Here is a 21,453-nt window from a genome sequence, read left to right as displayed (position 1 = left end):
GGAAAACATGAGGTCTGCTCTGTCAAAACAGGAAAAATCATGCTGAGGTGAACAGGAAGTGTTTACTTTAGCCTTCAGAAATAGTGATGTCTTCACTCAGTGTGTCAGATTTTATCCAATCGTGAATGAATGAGATCTATGATCTGATCTCTCATAACAATAACAACAGGCACTTCTGATGACGCCTTATTGCTTTATGTGAATTATCAGCACGGTTAGGTCAGCAGAATTGGCAGGCTATAGAATCTGAAGGGCTGAGGGTTATGGAAATCTGAGAGTGTGATGGTTTCAAATGTCCCTATAAATGAGGCTGATTTCAGAAATGCAAAATTGTCTTTCCATTCTCTCTTTTCTTTTTTTCTACTTTGTTTTTTTCAATTAGGCCTATCCTCCAGCTATTCTGGCTGTGTTTATGGATAATTTTGTCCTGCAAATGGTGTTCAGCTGTGCCCACTTTACCGCCATCATTGACACAAACAAAATGGCTTTGGATGTGTTTTTTTTTTTTTTTTTTGTAAGTAATGAATACTAAATCAGAACTGCAAGACAAAACACAACACAAGTCCTGTACTTGGATTTCTTCAACCAGGAGATTTTAGCCATGGTTCATCATGAAGTTTACATGTGATGTTAGCATTTAGCTCAAGTCACCAAGTGTCAAAGGACGGAGAAGGCCACTGCCTCGATCGGTCACTTTGTTTGTGTTATTGTGCAACTTTGGTGAACCCGAACACTTTAAAGCATCGAAAGCAAAAAAAAAAGAAAAAAAAGATCATTTGGTTTGAGACAGAGCCAAAGTGCAGGTGTTTGCTAGTCTGAAAAGGCTGTGACAGAAGCCTTTAGAAGGATTCAATCCATTACAACAACCTCAAAAAAAGAGGAAACTTCTCATTTTATCTCATTATGTCAACAGACTGCGGAAACTCATCCAAACAACAAAGTATTTCACTGCAACAACTTAAAACTCATTCAAACAAGTTACTTAGTCATCTAAATGAATGCCAGAAAAACTAATTAACTTTGCCTTCAGGGCCTTCTTGAGCAAATCGCAGTCTGGGAAACAATCAGCTCAATATGTGATGCTACTAGTAATGTTGAAGAGATGGAATCTGCAAATCACAAGCACAATTGCCTTGAATGTGCTCTAAAATCAGCATTAATTTCATGCAACAGTAAAATAAATTCATTTTTATGCATCATTTTTGTCCAAACTTAGAATTCTCAGCATTTCTACCTATGACAGTAACGAATATCGAAACATACGTTCAGGCATGTGTGTATATGAACACATTCACCCTGCAGGTTGACACCTAGAAACATAATAAACAGCTGACAGCAGAGTCTTAAACAACCATAGTGGCACATCAGCATACGTTCCCTCTGGGTTTCACACATGGCTCCTGCACATGCTGCACATTAGTCGATGGATCACACGATTACAGTAGTTCACACCGGTTGAATGGATGGTAATCATGCATGTTGCAAAGTGTTTTTCATCATCATGAACCCTGCGCTTCCTGCACGCCACACATCTGTTAAGCCTGAGAGAACAAATAGCTCCGTCTGAAACATTTCGATCAGACACGCACACTTGAAGACACACACACGGATCCAGAGCGAGGCTCAGTAATGTTTACTCCTCAGAGACAAGCTCATTTACAGCGAGTGTAGAGCAGCTTTCACCATCTCTCACATAGTTCATGATCATCTAAATATTGTGACTAGCGTGTGAAGCAGCACAGTAGCACTGATGGATGGGGTGAAGCTCCGAAAATCCTTCTTCCTTGTATTTGATTAAGACAAACACACAAATACAGCATCTCTAACCACTGAATGGTCCTTTCATGTGTGATAAATCTGTAACAACCAAATGCAAAGGAAGTGATGGCTTGATTATAGCTGACACCAGCAAGTGTTGCTTTGATCTAATGACGGAGAGGCGAAATCTGCTCAATATAATTTGGTTCAAACGGCCATTTATCTTCCTCAATTTACCACCAGTTATCAGTGAGGCTTTTGTACCTCCATCGCAGCTGCCATGCACCCAATTAATTAATTTTGCAGAGGTCGATGAAATGTTTTTGCTTCAACAAGTTAGTATGCTAAGCTGTGTGTGTTTGTGTGTGTGTGTGTGTGTGGAATAAACCATACCTGCAGGGTTATACTGAGATGAAAACTGTTGCACTTGTTTTTATCTGAGACCTCCGGGTGAAAAGAGGTGGAGGGGGTCACACTCAGGGTTAATGAAGGAAGAGGAAGAATGAATGTGCTTCAGTGTGTATCTGTGTGTGTGCGTGTGTGTGTGTGCGTGTGTGTGTGTGTGTGTGTGAGAGAGAGAGAGAGAGAGAGGTTAGTTTCCATTGGACATGTCCCTGTCACATTTCAAAATCCTCTTTTTGTCCTCCTCACTTACAGTTTCATGTTCATTCACTGAAAGAGCAGTAAACTATTGCCTCTGGCCATTCAACCACCGAAATCCAGGCAGGAGAAGCTCCGAGTTTATCAAAATGTTAAAATATTCAGTTTTTACTGTGAGCTCACAGCATTTAAAGGTCCAGTGTGTAGGATTTAGTGGCATCTAGAGGTGAGGTTGCAGATTGCAACCAACCAATCGCCCTCCCCTACAGTGGCCCCTAAAAATAGGAAAAGCGCTCTGTCCTGGGCTTCTGTAGAAACATGGCAGTGCAACATGGTGGACTCCATAGAAGTTCATTCAAAGGTAACAAAAACAGTTCTTATTTTCATGTAATTCAACACTAATAAAAAAGCGCTCATGAATATTACTGAAATCTTCCACACTCAACCTCTAAGCTTTACAAGCAGGACACCTGCAATCATAAACAACAGCCAAATATATGCACACAACACCCAGCAGCTGACTAACTAGCTGATGTACTTTGACAAGTATTTGGTGACATAGAAATGTCGTTTATATGTCCTTCACATTCCCATCAAAGTGAATTTCATTTGATTTGGCATCGAAATGAGAACAAAACAGGATGAGGTTGACTAAATGTGGTAACAAGGACATTTGACACTAAGTCTAATTAAAAAAAATAGCTGACAAAAGCAACATTATCATCAGTGAAGGATAATGCAGTAATGCTCTCTGTAGTAAGATAGAAATAACACATTATTTATTGAGTTTAAAGGCTCATCCTTGACACAGGGAATGGCTATTTGAATGTTTGGGAAACTTACATAACATAGCATTACATAACACAATGTATATCAAGTCTCTATCAGGGAAATTTATGGAGCTGTTTTTGTATACTAACATTATAACTGAAAGCACAATGACCAGTTTTATCCTAATTTATTGTTTGCTAGATGATATAAATTCACATACATGAAGAAAGTAACACTGGAGTTTCTTGTATATTCTTTTTTTTCCCTGTTGTTTCTGTTGGTGAAGAACCTCTGACTTCATTGTGCCCTCCCACTTCTAAAACCTGTGTGTGTGTGTGTGTGTGTGCCATGTTTGCTAGCTCAGTGTGTAGCATGGTTCCTACACAGTGTTGTTGTCAATCTCATTAGAGCACACATGCTTTCCCATCGCACGGCAAACACACACCTCTTTAATCTGCTCCTCTGCCCACAGGATCCACACACACACACACACACACACACACACACACACACACACACACACACACACAGGCGCTAATATGAATACCTTAACAACTACAGGCAGAGGGGTCATCACGAGCACACAGCTAAACATGCAACCTTACTGCAATCCCATGATGCCACTAAAGCACTTATAGGTATTCAGTTAAGCATAGAGCATGGAATATCCATCACACACACACACACACACACACACACACACACACACACACACAGACAACTTAATCCATGCTGTTGGCAAAGGAGTCTTGGAGCAGCTGCCTTGCTACACACAGTCAAGTAGGCATCATCTGGCTGCTGAGAAAAGCCTGTCAGTTGTCACACATTTGGACACACTCACACTCACACTCACACACACACATGTGCAGGATCACATACACAAATTCTCACAAGCACACACGTCACACAATTATTATGAAGTAAACCGTACAGATTGGGTGGAGGTGATCTGACAGCCCGTCCTCTTTTCTGTCTTAGTAACAAACACTCGAGTTTCACGGGCAAAGACTACAGGCTCATGAATTCTTAACTATGACTCTATCAATAAACAAAAAGAGCAATAAATAAACCACTAAGTTAGTTACAGCAAAACAACAGGCTGGCAGGCAGGCGGGCAGGGAACGACGGCGAGTGTCCCCTTTGTCTGTGTGGTTTTTCTTGTCTGCCTGAGATATTCTGCACAACAAAGCAAGCTATAATAATCTTGAGACATTGTTGATTATGGATGGGGTGCAGGGATTTAGAGCGTGATTTACAGGAGAAAACATCGGGAAGGCAGGCTTGAAGGAGACAATGGCAGTCTGGAGGACAGTGGATTCCTGTATGCTAAAGCGTATGGAGAAATGTGCAGCACCAATAGGATTTTCTCCGTGGAGTCCAAGGTACTGGGATTTGGGAAACAGGATTAGCTGCTGTGTAATAATGTGGATGTGATGGGGGCAGTGTGCTCAGAAGAGTCAGCCCATGTGGTGTTTGTGTGTGTGTGGACTGGGGGGTTGAAGAGAGGAGTCAAATGGATTAGGGGGGGGTCCCACAAATGAAATGCTCTTCTTCTTCTCCTCTTTTTCTCTCTGACTTCAATGATTTGATGCAAACATCCTCATTTTGGGGCTGAAGGTTGTAATGAAACATGAATGAAGCTGGTCGGGTTCGCCGGTGTGGGGCCTCGCTTGCCCTCTCTCATTCATATACACACAAGTATACATAACATACACTGCATGGAAGGTCCTCCAAGAGCGCGACAGACACCACGACGCTGAGATTTCTTTGTCAGATCTTGTTTCTCCAGTACGAGTGAGGATACCTGAGCATCAAAGTCCTGCTCAGTGGGGTTTAAAGAGGGGCAAAGAAATAATCAGAAATCTTCAGCTCTTCCTGTCATTCAATAAAAGCCCGACACAACAAAATAAAAAGTCAGTGCTGCCATACTCCATTATCAGCTGCTGTTGCTCCTGCTGTCGTCCCTGTTGGATCAGCATCTTTAAGACTGTGATTGTTCACAGCTGTTATTGAGTATTATTCATCGCTTCCTATCAGGGATGCACAGTTTATGTGTGGCTGTACGATTGTCTGGTTTTGAAACTCTGTTTTAATGGGGGACTCCAGAGATTGTACTCATCAAAGTCTGTTTACAGGTCTTGGGGAGTGCGACTGCATGTGTGAAATAAGTTTTTATAAAGCGCTGTGTGAAGTCTGATGAATTGTTAATAAAGTCTAATAAACTTCAGTTGGGGCTGAAGAAAAAAGTTAGGAAGAAGTGAGGTTATCAGACCTCTGTGGTCGACTCACCTCTGCTTCAGGCTAACAGCTCATGGCAACAACAACGACAACAGGAACTGCTGGTGGTCGAATTGCATTGTGGGTAACGTAGATGTCAGGTTTTGACAAGGACTTTGGCCCTTTTTTAATCATCCATCATGAGTCAGACAATGTTACAGGAGCGATATGTTAAGTCGGTGGAGTTCTCTTTAAAGCAACACCCCGTCGACGAGCTGTTCCTGTTTGACTTTAAGTGCACTTCAAGCTAATTAGACACATTAAGGAAGATTGGATCCTTTGCTGATAAGTAGCACTTTCATAACCAGGACACTCAAAGAGCACTGGACACTTTGAACACATAAATTCAGTGACTGAAGACATCATATCTTTTTTATAACGGCACGTCTGCTGCACAGTCGGTGAGGCACAGGACGAACGGCAAGTGCCTGTTTACAGTTTAATTAAAACAAATCAAATATTTACAGGATGTAAATATGTAAGTTTCCTGTTGCGCCTTTTGAAACCGTGACTCCCACAGTGGGCTGACCTTTATAATCAAAAAGTAGCCGTTTTGTAAACACATTTCCTGTCCAGACATCTCTCCTAGATTGGTTATTACTTATTCACTCATTTAAATATACAACAGGGGTTGAACCAAAGAGCTGTGAGTACTGATTTAAGGTTGCACTGAGATTTGTGGAGACAAATCAGTGAGATGAAACATCTTGATCTTTGTGCGTTACTACCCTCCTCTCTGAATATTTCCCCATCCATCTCCACAGAAAAAAAAAAAACCTAATAAAACTACAATGTTTTAGAGGAATGTTAATCTTACAAAATCAACTTACCCTCTTTCATATATCTGTTTACTGCCGCCTCTGCTTTGAACCAAATATAATAAAAGACGAGAAGTAGGATTTTGATATTACTACATTTCCACCTCAAGATACCTGCAGATGAAAAAAATCAGACATGAGCAAAATAAAAGCAGATGAATGTGGAGGAAGAAATAAAGGCACGTCAGTTTGCATTACTGTGGTCTACACAATAGAAACATGGTTGTCCCTGGATCCACTCTACCTCTGTCCTCATCTGTGCTTCATTTAATGTCCCTGCTGAAGAAACACAGAGCATTACCTTGTTCAGACAGCAGAGTTTGGGAGCTGAAGTATTGCAGGGCTGAGCCACCACCCTGCTGAACACAGATGAGGAGTGACAGGTTGGGGAGTGAATAGTTGCTCGTTGTTGCTTACAGGCCTGACCTTTGAACTGTCATCTCATATCTGCAGCGTGCTGCCTGGACAAGTCTGCTCCTGCTCCAGATCACACGCAGTTCCACTCTGTCTTCTGACCAGCCGAGAAATGTTACGTTTTCCAACTGACTAACGATGTAGAGAAACATATTTTTTTAAAAACCTTTTTTTAAAGTATACTTTAATTTCATTTACATCATGGTTTCTTACCAACTTTATTCTCTTGGTAAACATTTAGAACAGAGCAGTTGTTGGGTGCCAGGAGCATAGGCACGGCTTGTATAGTTTCTGATTCCCTTCTTTCTCTAATCATCTGTATGTATTTCTGTGCTTGTGCTGCTGCAACAACTGAGTTTCCCCTCTGCGGGATCAATAGAAGCTTATATTATCTTCAAAATCACATCAAAATTACCATACAAAAACCCTAAACATGCACTTACCCTGTGGCTAAAATTGGTCACATGACAGCTGTACAAAATTAAAGAACTGCATTTAACCAATCAGCATTCATTGTTTATTATTTAACTTAATATTGATTTTTAGGTAGTTAACATATATCAAGGACTGGTTCATCAGTGGAAGTTGTTGTGTTATTAAAAATAAACTCTTATGGCAAATATCTATGATGTCATGTTCAGCTGAAAAGGTTGTATGCATGTCCTGTGGTTGAGCATGGCCATGAAAATTAAAAAAATAAATATATATATAAATCTGTTAGTTATTGTTCGATGAATTCTTTGATTGAGCAAATGTCAGAAACCAGTGTACAGTGTCAATCAAAATCAGAGAGATGTAGGTGAATTGTTTCTTTTTGTCTGACTAACAACCCAAAGCCCAATTACATTCTATTAAAATGATGTAACACAGAGAAACACAGAGAAACCCTCACATCAGAGCGTGAAATGATGTGGATACTGCTGATTGACTGAAAGGAGCTATCGATTATCGGAATTATTGTCAGTCACTTTTCTGTCAATCGTTTAAATGATATATCGACGCTTCGTGTCAAGACTCGAAACACATTATTCAAAACGAGGCTCCAAAGTCACGACAGGCTGTAAACAGAACAATTCATCACATGATTAAGTGCTTTAGTTGTTGAGCTGATGTATTTCCTGTTTAGAAATAACCACCAAGTTTTCTTATTCCTTATTCTCTTTGGTTAAGCTGAAAACAAGATCATATGTGTGTATTTTCTGTGCTGGCCAGGCACTGAAAACCTGAACTGGCATGTAACAAATATGATAATAAATATACCATTGTATTTCTCCATCTCTTGCTGAAGAATAAATGTAATAATAGATTGTATAACACATGGAGTTTTCTATTAATCTTTGTGGCTTTTGTTGTTTTGTCGCCTTCAAATGGTTTATGGAAGACTATTACTCCATCTTTCCAATTGTATTAGTCATCAACAATAAAAGATCCGTCTTGACAGTAGCATCTAATCAGACTTGGCAAGTTCTGCTGGGAGAGAAGTCATCACTCGACAGAAAACTTAATTCCCTACCTATAACTCCAGGACACCTGTGCTCAATTGGTTTGTAACACACCGTGTTCACTGAACTGGGGAGCAGAACTTCCTCATCAGGTCCAACACAAGAGCAGCTACGGATACAAACTACCCAGAAGGCTGTAACAGTCAGTCATGTCTCTGTCCTACTTTCCCTCTTTTCATCCTCCTCCTCCTCCTCCTCCTCCTCGTCTCATATCTTCCCACCCTCTAACTCCATCCCTCCATTTCACTCCTCCATCGCAGAAAAGAAATAGCAGCACTGGTCTGATTGCTTTAAAGTGCCATCGATAAAAATGAAAACACCACTTTCTGGATGTATCTGGGAAAATTCAGTGCAAGATTGAAAGCTGTTCTGACTGGCTTGGATCATTGGACATCATAAATTACAGTTCACCCTTGATAGGAGAGACATTTATTTAGCTATCCGTAACGTCCCAGAGGTTTCATTTCATATGTTCACTATTTGAATATGCAAAATAAAATATAAAGATGTGCAAAGGATCACCAACAGCTCCCTTTAAATTGATAGATCTCAGGTTGAACATGCAGTAAAAGCAGACAAGCATTCATTTTTTCCATTTCCTCATCTCATTTGTCTATCACTGCCGACAAGCATGCCAAAGCAAAAAGAAAAGCAATAAAGGCCGTGGGTGGAGGGTGTAAAACTGGTGACAACACATGTAGATCTGAACTCCTTCATGCCTGTATCTCATTTCAGTCGCTTCTAAGACTGGACTGTTTGTGTGTGCATGTGTTCGTTTTGAATGATTTAATGAAATTGCACTCACCAAGAAACATCGGCGTCATCCAGGCTTTAGATAACAACCCCCCACCAAGACCACCACCGCCTCAGCAATTTGCAGATACGTGCAATAACATTTTAAAGGAATGTATTTGTGAATGTGTTGATGCTGAATATGTCAGCTAAATGTTCAGTGAAAACTCATTTTATTTGTTTTCCTGCCATATCTGTTCTTGCAACACTAATTTTGTTTATGGCAACTAAAGCATGAGTCTTTTTTATGGTGACATTGAGACAATAGTGCTTGGCTGAGGTTAGGGAATGATCGTGGTCTTTTTAACATTATGTGTTTAAAACATTTAAATGAAACCACACTTTTTCACTCACCCTAACCAAAGTACTTTTGTTGCCTAAATCTCCGGTTGGATGAGGATGCTGACCTCGCTCTCCAGTGTCTAAGTCCTCCACTTTGCGCACCCCTTCACCCCGACTATCTCCCTATGACTTGCATACTCTGCAAAAATGTCACTTCACTGAATAAACACTGGCAGTGAACATAATTCAGGCAGCAGTAACATTTTCCATCAAAATATTATTTGTGGTAATTTGTAGTACTTTTGCAATGCTATGAGGGGTTATTACAGTACCAACATTTTGGGTGCACTAATGGTTGCTTTTATCTGTAAAACAAAGTGATAGAAACATAACTGTGTTTCCTGATCTCAACTATTACTTCGGCAGTGTTATCGTCAGTGCAAATGGTGGCCAAAACCGTGAATGTAAGATCCAGGTGGTAATAAACTGGAGTTATCCTTAAAGTGCAGTGTCTGCTGCACTGGTGAGCATACTTTGGACAGCACACGCACATAGAGAGAGACATACAGAGACACAGTCAGACAGACAGACATAGAGAGAGACAGCAAGGCAGACCAGTAGAGACAGGGGCAGCAGGTGCAGAAGACAGAAAGAAACGCACAGAGTGGCACTCGCTGACAGAGAGAAAGAGAGAGCGAGAGACGGAGGGAGGAATGGAGGAGGGTGGCGAGCTCCCGGGGCTGTGAACCTGCCATGTGTAGAGGCATGCTGCACCATCTGTGTAGAGACTGTTTACGCAACACACCACTGCTGCAGACACCCTGCAGATACACGCCCCATACCACCTTGCCTAGGACATCACAGGGCAGGGCAGCGGCATGCTTCACTCTGTGCAGCAGTGAAGACAGCAAAAATAAGCAGAACAGCAAAAACAGCACAACAAAACAAAGCCATGGAAGGGCCGGGCCACACGTCTGACACCAAACACAACAATAAAACCATGCTACAGAAAAACGGGATGTAAAGTTTTATGTTAAGCAATAATGTAGAAATTTGGTTTTAATTGCAAGGTAACAGCAAATGGGGCAGAAAAGAGGAATAAAAATGAAAAAAAAAACATGGCAGCATGTCACTGCCAACACTTGTTACCTTGCAACCCAGCATGACCCTAAACAGCAATGACAGCCATTGACTGTTACCTGTCACAAGGCCCAGAATGCCATGCAAACACCGATCATAACAAATTCAAATTTATCAGAACCGCAAACAATGAACCGCGACACAGCCACCACAGTATCTGCCACAGCTAAATGCTGAGAACAAAGGGAGGCAAGGGAGTGAGGGAGAAAGAACAAGACAGAAAGAACAAACAACAAAAGTGATGTCACACATATTGACAGACAAGGCAAGACATGATGAGGTTTGTGAGGAGGGAGGATGACGAGAGTGAGATAAAGAGAGAGCGAGAGCAAGTGGTGCAAGACGAGGCTGTGAGAGAATGACCAGGGAGACAGAGAGAGTCTAGTGCAAGTTGACAGAGCTGCCGTGTCTTGGCAGTGCCAGCCAGACTCTAGAGATGTCTTCAGTGGACACTGACTGCTCAGAACGTGTCCTCTGTGTGGAACCAGAACAGACCAAATGTTCCGAGAGAGCTGGTGGCGATTGTGGCGGTGAAAGATAAAAGCACGAGTTTTCCCAAAAGCATGTGGGGAATATAAACAATGTCATCGACTGAACTTTGCCTAAACCCCTCCCCAAAACGTTGATTACCAATCACAGCTTGCCACTGTCAAGATCTGACTTTAATGGGGTTGTGTTAAGGGTTAGAGTGAAGCTGTGTATAAGAAGAACAGACGAGCACACGGTGTGTTTGTCTAACCCAGTCTGCTCCTGCTTTGCTCCTGTATCTTGTTACCAACAGACGTAGGGAGCACACAGCCAAGCATGTCATTAGGTAACTGCAGAGTTTTGTGGAGTTATAGGTTATGTGAGGAAAAACTCTACATCAAATTTCAGAGTTAGCAGCTGCGCCCTGCTGTGTATTGATTTTGGGGCACTATTCTTGTCCTTATCCTAAAATTCTTTTCTTATATAAAGGTGTGAAATACTGTTTGAAAATGTTACCCATGAATCACACATTTAACCTTTGTGTGGCTCAGTATGTCATACTATAATAGACATCTGAACAGCGTGACGTTAGAAATAAATAACAATGTCTGATATTCCATTTTTTCCTCATATTACCATCCTAGAATATGAGGACTAAAGCTGCTTCTTTACTTTTATGTTCTCTACATGGATCATCAGTGGGCGAGGATTTTGACGTGCTGTGAGTGACATTAAGCTTTTTTCCATCATTACACGTGTGATGTCACGTATGCAGCTGTCAATATTTAGAACCCTTTTGCTGGTTTCTCGTCCTCATATGAGGCATTAAAAGGCAGCCAGGCAAAGGGTTTTTAACCAACTCGGACAGTTAATATTAATTGGCTAACTAACTACAAAGAATAAAATCTGCTTAAGAGTCTGTCACTAACTAAAAATGACACGCTGCTTCTGTGTTCTTCATGTCTTTGAAGTCAAAGAACAATTGTTTCAAAAAATTACCACAAATTTTGGAGTGTTAAATCAGCCGTCCCTTTCATTGTAAACTACGTAAGTGCTGTGCTTGATTGGAAACCCTGACAGGTGTAGCAACAGTAACCAAGTGTGTGGGGAGTTTAACCACGGGTCATTTGTTATTTAGCACAAGTAGAAGTGGAGGGAAAGCAGCACTGCGACAACACAATCTCAGTGCATGCGCAGAAGCTGAAACTAAAGATAAATATCCACTAAAATCAAGGGGACATGCAGTATCAAGGCTTCCATATCAGTGACTGATGCAGATCACAGCATGTCAAACTAACCTGCTCTAACAGTGTGTATATATAATACATCAGAGATAAAACTGTGCAACCAAATAAACAAAAACATTTCTCATGCCACAGTAGCAAACTTGGTCCATTTTGGCCAGATGCAGTCTCCCTGCGCCAAGGTCGACTCCATAATGTCGTAACGCAAGATCAAAACTGTGACTTGTTTACTGGAAAATCTGCCCATCTGGCTAAGCATCTCAGCTGGCAGCGAGATGAAAAGATGACTCAAAGAAATAATGTTGGGGAATGAGGGGAAAGCAAACGATGTGAATCATGAGTAAGGCCTGGCAGGTCCCGATTGGCTCTACAGTGGAAACCAGACTTGACTGAGCCAGACTAGGCTGGGTGCCCAGCGCTGCCACCTAGGGCAGTGAACCAACAGAGAGGTGCTAGTTGAATGAGTATGCCTATTCATTTTGCCAACTGTGCAGCCGGCTAGGCAGAGCATGGAAGCAGAAACGGAGAGAGACAGAGAGAGATGAGAGTTTTAGGAAGACATCACAGTCACGGCTGGAAGGGTTTGGAAGAGCAAAGACTTTGAAAAAGAAAAAAAAAAGATGAAGAGGAGGACAGGAAGTTGGTTTGAAAGAGATAATGATGTATCTGCTTCAAACACAGGAGACAGCAGGAGAGGCGCGACCTCTGAATGACTAGGTCTGTTCAGTGGCAGTGCCTGTGTTGTGCTTACGCTGTCAACCACTTTTCAAAATGCACAACGCTCTCAGCGCTAGCCTTCCTTATCAGGTCATGTCAGTACAGTATGAAAACCACGTGACTTCTTGAAACTTTTAGTCTGGTTTAGTTCTGTCCTCTGTTTGCATGTAGGTGTGCAGCCATGCTAAACACACTGTCAGTAAAGGTTTAAGACAGGAGTCGGGCTTTGGAGCTGCTGTGAAAACAGTTTTGAACAACAGATTCAAGTGTCAAAATGAGAGATCTGACTGAAGGCTGAAGGTGTCTAGATGATCGCACATGTGCACTTGATTCAGGGCTGGGACTCTTTGGAAAACTTGCTTTCTGTTAAGCTCACAGAAGCCCTGAACTTTGAGTGTTTTTGGTAGAAGAACGTGTCAGATCCACCTTGATTACTTGAAACAATTTCTAATAAATGCAGGATTTATTGGCTGCTGTCTCTAAAATGTAATAAGTAAGAAAGCAACAGCACCATGAAGGAGTCTTCAGAGTGGTGACTCATTGCCAAGTGTGATGGAGCTCATGCTAGTTTCCAGCCTGTTGATGTTCATTTTCAAACTGTATATTATCATGAATAAAATCGGTAGCTACATGAGAGGTAGAAAACAAATCAACAAACCCATGTTGTGGAAAACGCTGGGCAGTGACATAAAGTATACATGATTTGCAGTTAATGAGCTAAAACAGTCCTTTCATGCATCCCACTGGGAAAAACAACCCCTTCAGCAAACTGAACTCCTCCAGCATGTCACACAGATTTCTGAAGTAACATCAGTTTCTTAGCTTTATTCCTATTGACAATTCATTCATCACTCTTCCGCATATGCTGGGACTCAAAAACCATTACTGCAGCTGATTTGTAGATGGACAAGCAGCTCCTGGGGCAGAGATAACAAAGATGTGGGCTAATTTTAGACATGCTGCAGCACAAAGCAAAACGCCAGAGAAAATTAGAAGGAGGCCTCTGCTGAAGGAGATGACGAGTGATGCTGGTGACGTGTTTTGTTATTCATTGAAATAGATTTGCAATACTGGCAGATGTCTCACTAAGTCACATCTCTGAATGATAAAGCAAACTAAAAAGACAAAACTAAACTTCATATGTCAGAGCATTTTAGGGTCTCCAGTGATTTCTTGGGACAACAGTGTAGAAAATTAAGGGTAGGTATAAAGAGGGGACAGTGTGGCTGAAGAGGACAGAGGCAGAGAGAGTTATAATAACCCCTGTCCAGAGGAACACTTTGGACCTGAAGATACAGAGGAGAAAAGAAGCTTTAAGGCGCTGGGGGTAAAGTGCCTTAATCTGTACAGGAACCGGAGGCTGCCGGGTCAAGTGGGTCTCGTGGCTGGGTGGAGCAGATAGTGAAGTTGGAGTTGGAAAGTTGTCTGAGAGTGTTGGTCGGATCATAAGGCTGTTAGAAAAGAAGACAAGTTTCAGGGAGAAGCCAGGTGTCCCAGTTCATTTCGAGAAAAACGAAATGAAATTCCATTCAAGTCAGCAACCTTCATATAAACATGCAGGGAAGACACTGGGGTTGCAACTTTTTCTGTCTGTGCCCTGCAGCGAGACGCAACTCTACGAGGATAATAACAGAGGGTAAAAAAAGGCAGAAATACATAGTTGAAAAGAAAACAGTTTTAGAACAGAAGGGAAAAGTGATCATTTGCAAAACATTTGTTTGTATGGGGACTGACCACAGGTGGATTATTGGGGCTGAAAGCAAAATGGCCATTTTGGCAGGAAAACAAACAGAGAGCAGCACTAAATTTTTGATGCAGCTATTCTGCTGGAAATAAAGATGAAGGCCACAGGGATGATAGGTGACCACTTAACTGCCAGAAAAGAAAAAAAAAAAAAACCCTCATGTTATTAAAATCCATACCTCCTGCTAGAAGTGTGTGAAGGTCCTTTTCTGATGCTCTGCAAACACCTTGTATGATGAGGTGTGTATGACAAGCAGTCAAAAGGTGAGCGAGCGTCACAGAGAAGCCCGAGCTAACAACTGCAGAGCTAACACAGCAGCAAAAGTGACTGAAGTGGGAAGTTCAAAGGAAATAGATTTCATGAAAAACTGTCAACCTGCACATTAAAGAATAAAGAGAGTGGGTGTTTCTTTTAAGTCAAGCCTCGAAAGAACAATGCAGCGCTGCCCTAATGACAACATTATCACCATATATACATGGTAGAAAATCGAGTGCTGGCAAAAGTGCAAATTTGTAAGTTCATCACTTCAGTTGTTTTTTTGTTTTTTTTTTAATGACCCATCTTATGATGTCATGTTTGTCTCATGGTCTTATGGTAATCTACTGGCTTGAATTCATGCTGTAGATTAAGAGCTGATCCATGCCAGTTGGGCTGGGATCAGTTTCATGTTTACACGTTTTTCCTAATGGTTGGAGCTTCCATAAAAAGCCTCAAATATGTCACAAAGGCGACAGAGGCTTGACCCCAGGCTGTAGTTGAGGACCAAAAAGAGGTACCTTTATTCATAATGTATGTCAAGGTTAGTGTCCCCATTTCTAACTCCAGTGATTGCAACCTGTTTCCAAACCTCCTTGGATGGAGCTGGTTTGGTGCCAAAGAATTTGGACTGTGAATCCAAAGCAACTCAATGTTTGAATAATTTAGTCATCTGATTTAAAAAGCATTGCACACACACTCTGTTTGTCAGGATAACAATCTTCACTCCTCTGTTCATCTGCTTCTCTTAAAGATGATGTCAGAATAAATGTGTCCCATAGCTATGACAGAGGACTGATGCTGGTCAAAGGTTGTGCTGATGTGCTCTTTTTCAGTGCGCTCATCACTGCTTCACATCCAGTGGCTTCTTCTTCCCTGTTTGGTGCCGCTCTTGGAAATAATTAGTCGAAGCTGCATGCTGCTAAAGATATTTATCACACAACAGACAAAGTGATGAAAACGTGGACAAGAAGTCTCTTATGGTTTTATGTCCGTTGCAGGTGAATTTGCTTATCTACTGTAAAACACTGCACAGTGCCTGAAAATGCTTCCAATGCATTTTGGCATCGCAGGAAACCTTACAGTTTTTCACAATTTTGCAACATCATGTCTTAACACCCCTCAAGAAACAGCACAGATCAGCAAAGAAGCTCACCCCATTTGTTATGCACCTCACCTACAAACACTCCACGGCTATTCAGATCATGTGATATTAGAGTATTAGTTTTCCTCTGAAAGAGAGAAAGAGTCTGGAATCAATCGGCTCAGGACAGGCCAGTGGCAACATGTGACACAGACACAGGAAGTGACTCCTCAGGGGGGTGTCTCAGTTCCTGAACCGTCTCTGATGGTATCCTCGAATCTAAAAGTGTGCTTGTGAATCGAGCCACATCAATGGAGTGTCAAAAATCCAACATATATGACCAGTTATATATGCACTGATTAGTATGTTTGTGGGAAGTCATTCCTATCTGAAATCTGAAATACATTTATGAATCCTTCTACATGCATTCATTAATACTGAGACTGATCTGACTTCATACTACAGAGACTTTTTTGTGACTTACAAAACAATGACGTTGCTGTGCCTCTGCTAACAATACAGCTATGACTGAATGAATACTCTTATTATTGCAAATGTCATGTAACCAGGTTATTTTAGTCAAATGTAAGTCTGAATCAAAGTGAGCATAAGCTGCATAACAGTCTCGGCTTACACGTCAGTCTTTTGAATTGCAGTGGCATGCATGCAGCACAGCTTATTCTCATTTCTCTTCAGTGGCTTCACATGCCAAAATATGCAAAGTAATATTTCTATGCACAGTTTCCTTTAGGCTGCCTTTTGGACACTAAACTGTCAAACAATCATATTAACTGGGAACACTGGGGAAATTGGGTTCCTGGAAACCTGTGAACTATGACAGTTCTTTAAATGAACTATTACTTTAACCTGGTTATTCACAGGGCTGTGCAACGTGCCTCGAAACAGAATGAATCGTGGAGTTTTAGAAATGTGAGAAATAGGTTTAGCAGATTGGTTAAAACTGTATTCAGACGTTGTTCTATTATAGCACCTCTTTCTGCTAGAGAGCACAGTAATAAATATTTTAATAACCAGGCACACATAAGAGACAATGGCAGGCAAAAAATATTCTTGTTCTTGGCACAACTCAGATTGTGACTATCCCTCTGTTATTGTTCACTTTTTATTAGCTGCTCAGAGCTCGCTTGTCCATTGTGAGTGGTTGTTCCTCATAAAAGTGGACTGGTGCTATCTGTGCAGCTTAATACTATAATTGTGACTCTTAGCTGTTGTTCATCTTTTACAAAAGACACTCATGATCGTGTCTCCTTTGTCTTTTGAAAGCAGTGGATGTCAGACGGACACGAGACGAGCATAGCTGCAGAGGTGGAGGGTAGACGCATGAACATACTGACACACACACGAAGTGCTTTGTCTATAGTCCACACACACTGATCCACACACACAAAGTCTTTACAAGCACTCGTGACTGCGCTCGCAAATGCACACTTCAGTGTTTTGTGAATGGCCGTGTCCACACTAATGTGGCTACATTTGAAAAAGCTCTTTGTAAAATGAGTCCACAGGTCACAGTGAAACACCAAAGCTGTCACAGCCAGAGGTGTTCAGTACAGGTGCAAACGAGTCTAACAATGAATCTTCAAACTGAGCTAACTGCATCACTATGGCCACTGAGCAAATCAGTAGCTTTTAGCAGCTCCCCTCACTTGTTGCTTTCAGCCGCGATACAATAAAGTTAAAAGCCTCTCAAAAAGACCTTGAACGCTGCAGAAACAATCCTTATCTAATAACTCAGTTGTAAAGGATAGGCTGCTGAGCTGTTAAACCTATGCTCAGTGCTTGTAGAGGTTAGTTCTGTACTGAACTGAATGTGGCAGTTCGGACCAGAAGGAAATGAATGTACTTCACAGTCAGTGACACCGAAACTTTGAGCTGAACCAAATCAGCAGAGTGACAGCCTCAGTAGAGCGTGCTCACTCACATACATTTTACATCATGACACCCTGGTGGGGGTTTTCAAAAAAATCTGTTTTCAGTAGTGGCAAAACCCTACTTAACATGGAAGACCAGCGTGAGTACAAACAGCCATTTTCAAAAATATCCACATTATTGTGAACAGTGAACTGTGCGTTGAGTTGTTTGTTTGCTTGTGTGCATCGTAGAAGCCAACTATCAGTGTCAGTCGTCTGTGGCCGAGCTCTGTCAGCGCTGTAGGACTGCAGCCACATAGCGAGGTGAGTCCATCAGACCCTTATTAAACCCGGAAAAGCACAGCACCCCCCGACTAGACGCTCTGCAAAAACCAGCCTATGTTTGTCTGGTGTGCAGCCGAACTTAGTTTGCCTCATCACACACACCAGAGCATGCAAACAGCTTTGACAAGTACACGCAGAGACACAACTCACCAGACATACAGTAAATATACACACTCAGACACACACTCCCCCTATCGCTCTCATCGGGACTCTGTGTGCTGTGTTCTGCCGGATCTCAGTGTGAGTCTCAGTGTGTGAGTCTCTTTTTTTCTCTTCTCTTTTTCCAGGCGGCCATCTCTGCTCGGCCTCGCCATCTGTTCTCCATGCTGTGGAACACGGCGCTCCCTCTGGCTGCAGGCGTTTTCACATGGTGGCAAAAATTGTCAATTGGAGTAAAAAAAAGGAAAAAGAAAACAGAGAAGCACTCAGGACAGAAGTGATTCAGGACGTGGCTTTGACTGTCTTCTGGGACCGGCCGGGTTAAGTCACCCAGTGAGTCAGTTTCCAATTTTTATTTTTTTTTTTTCAAATCTAGTGTGTGTCTGTGTATGTGTGTGTGGGTGTGTCAGTCAGTATATTTTGCAGTGATTTGGTCTGAAATGTCTGCTCATATTGCCATTGAAAACATCAAGGTATCAGCGTTTAGTGAGTCTGTTATAACGTAGGAGGAAAAGAAACAGGACTGATGGTCTCCTTCCTTGGTGTATTACACTACCTTCGGATATTTTTAGTATCTCTAAGGGGGTTCCCATTGTAAAGTGGGGAATTCAGCCATTTTACAAGGTGGAAGTGGGAGTGATTTTGCTGTGTGGCTGTGTGTGTTTCTGTTATTGTTTTTCTCCAAGCCATTTATCCCATGAACACAGCTTGCCACCTGCTAAGCTCAGGCATAAAAGGCAACAGAACCACATGGGTAAAGTTGATATGGAGAAAGACTCTGCTAAGTGACAGACAACTTTTTGAAATGAACATTTCGTTTTGTGAAGAATTTTCGAGGTCCATAAAGAGACTGAAATACTTCAATCATACAGGAGACTAAATCTGTCTAACAGAGGTCCTCAACTACACCTGTCCAAGGACCTGAGTTTTTCTAAGCAGACACTGTGATGGCTGGACCTCCACATAAAAATGACATTTATTATTTAATATTTTCACTTTCTTACAAAATGAATGTTTTTATGAGCCTATATCGGTGTGAACAGACTCCTAAGAAGATGGAAAGTTGAGTTCTTATTTCAGCCACAAAAAAATCCTCTTCAGGATCCAGGAAGCAAACAAAAATACTATTAATAGTTTGACACTCAATGCAGCAGTTGGCCAATGAAAATAAATCCAAGTCTCTTGCGTCTAATAGATAAGATCAAGGATTATCCAACAACTACGGAGTCACCTCCTGTAGTCCGGCCAATGTGCTGCTGTCGGCTCCAGGGACTGGGCAGCCTGAGAGCTGAGTGGTTTGATGGTGGTCCACAGAGTGGAGAGGATGGAGTTGGAAAATAATCTGTAGAACAGGTGAGCTGTTAATTGCAGACTTTTTGACTTGCCGCTGCCATTAGCCTTATAGTCTTTCAACTTTTTTTCCTTTCATTTAATCTTTCTACTCTTTTATTTTGTATTTTTAGATTGTTTTCACAAGTGATTGCACTATTTTGTGTATTTACATTTGCTTAAAGTATTTGAATGCAACTGTATGCAACAGTAGTAGGTAAGTAGCAAGTTAAGCGTGACTGTATGTATGTATTGTGTTACATAAGTAAGCCGACAGGGGAATAACTGACTTTCTGAGCTTGAAAATCTGTTCGTGGCTGACATTTTGTGTTACATTTACAAAAGTCGATTCTTCATTTTGATACAGATCTAATAAGCAAACTAAGAGAAGCGAGCAGACAGACAGGGTAGATCTGATAGGGCTGGGACTATTCAAGCAGCATAGAATAACACTTGGGAATGTTTATGTTATTTAAGTAGGGACAATACACATTGATTAAAATGAGCACTTGGGTCCATCATGTAAATGTACCAGATTAAGGGACTGTCTCCACTAAAGCGCTTTTTCCCAGATGAAAACCCCCAGCCGGCAGCCTTGAGAGCGCTTTGGAGACTTGCCATGATACAGAATATCTGCGCAAGTCAAGGTTAATGTATATGTTGAAAGAACCTAATTTTGTAGTGAGTTTGTGTCACTGAATGTGAAAATGTCGGCACAAGGCAGAGTGTTTGCTCCGGCCTTCGCTCTGGGTGAAGGGAAGGCTGAAGCGCATTGAGAGAGGAGGGACCAGCCGGTCTGTGTGGATTCATGAGATTTTGTGTTTTCTTTTCATCTGAAAAAAACAAACAAACAAAAAAAAACAAGTGTCCAGTGTTTCTCTATTTCTCCCGCCCCTCCTCCACAGTGATTGGACAGACGGGTAAAAAAAATTGAACACTTCTCACCTCTCTGCAACCAGTGCCTCGTCACACTGCAGAGTACCGTAGAGTTCTGTAAATATGCAGCACGCCCACTGCAAACAATTCAAAGAATATCCTGGAAAAAATGCTCCGGTGGACACGAGTCCAAAAAAACAAAAAGCACATAAGATCATACTGCACGTAAAAAACATGAAAGAAAACTACAATATCCTGTTGATTCCATCAACGGCTCTGCATGACCTTGTCCTCAGTTACATTTCTGATCTCCGCACTCTATATTCCACGTCCTGACCACTCCGATCCTCTAATCTCGCCCTTTAATCCATCCCACGCTCCACCTGCAAAACACAAGGTGATGGAGCCTTTGCTGTTTTAGCCTCAACCCTCTGGAATCATCATCAGATTTGCTGAGTCTTTGGACTGTTTCAGCTGGCTTCTAACAACTCATCTTTATAGTCAAGCCTTTCTATAGTTTTCTTGATGTCCAGTAACCAGTGTTTTATAGATTTGGAAAAAGAGCTGATATTGTGTTCCTGGTTTGCGCTGCTCATACTTTTTCTGTGTGGTACTGTACAATCCCCTCTGGCCATAGCTCTGGTAAGATGAGTATTGATATTGTTTAATGAATCGAGTGAGTGGAGGGAGGAGCCAGACCATGAAAAACGTTCCACACATATCTGCAAAATTGATCATGTTTTTGCAATTTAAGGAATCATATTCATTTCTTTTTCATATTATTTTTTACAATGATGAATTTGACTTTTTATCCAGTGTTTTCAAAGCCTGGTTATAAAATCTTTCTACTGATTGTAATGTGGTCTTACCTGTCTGTGCACAGCTGGTACAGCAGTTTGTGTGAGAGAGCATCGCTGCATTGGTGTATAGCTTTGAAGTCTCTGTAGTTTAAATGCTCCTAATGTGTCTAAAATTCAATTTGATTCTGTTCCAAACTTTTTTAAATG

Source organism: Chaetodon auriga, chromosome 5, assembly GCF_051107435.1.
Source record: "Chaetodon auriga isolate fChaAug3 chromosome 5, fChaAug3.hap1, whole genome shotgun sequence".
In the NCBI taxonomy this organism is placed as follows: domain Eukaryota; kingdom Metazoa; phylum Chordata; class Actinopteri; order Chaetodontiformes; family Chaetodontidae; genus Chaetodon; species Chaetodon auriga.
This window is presented reverse-complemented; position numbering follows the sequence as displayed.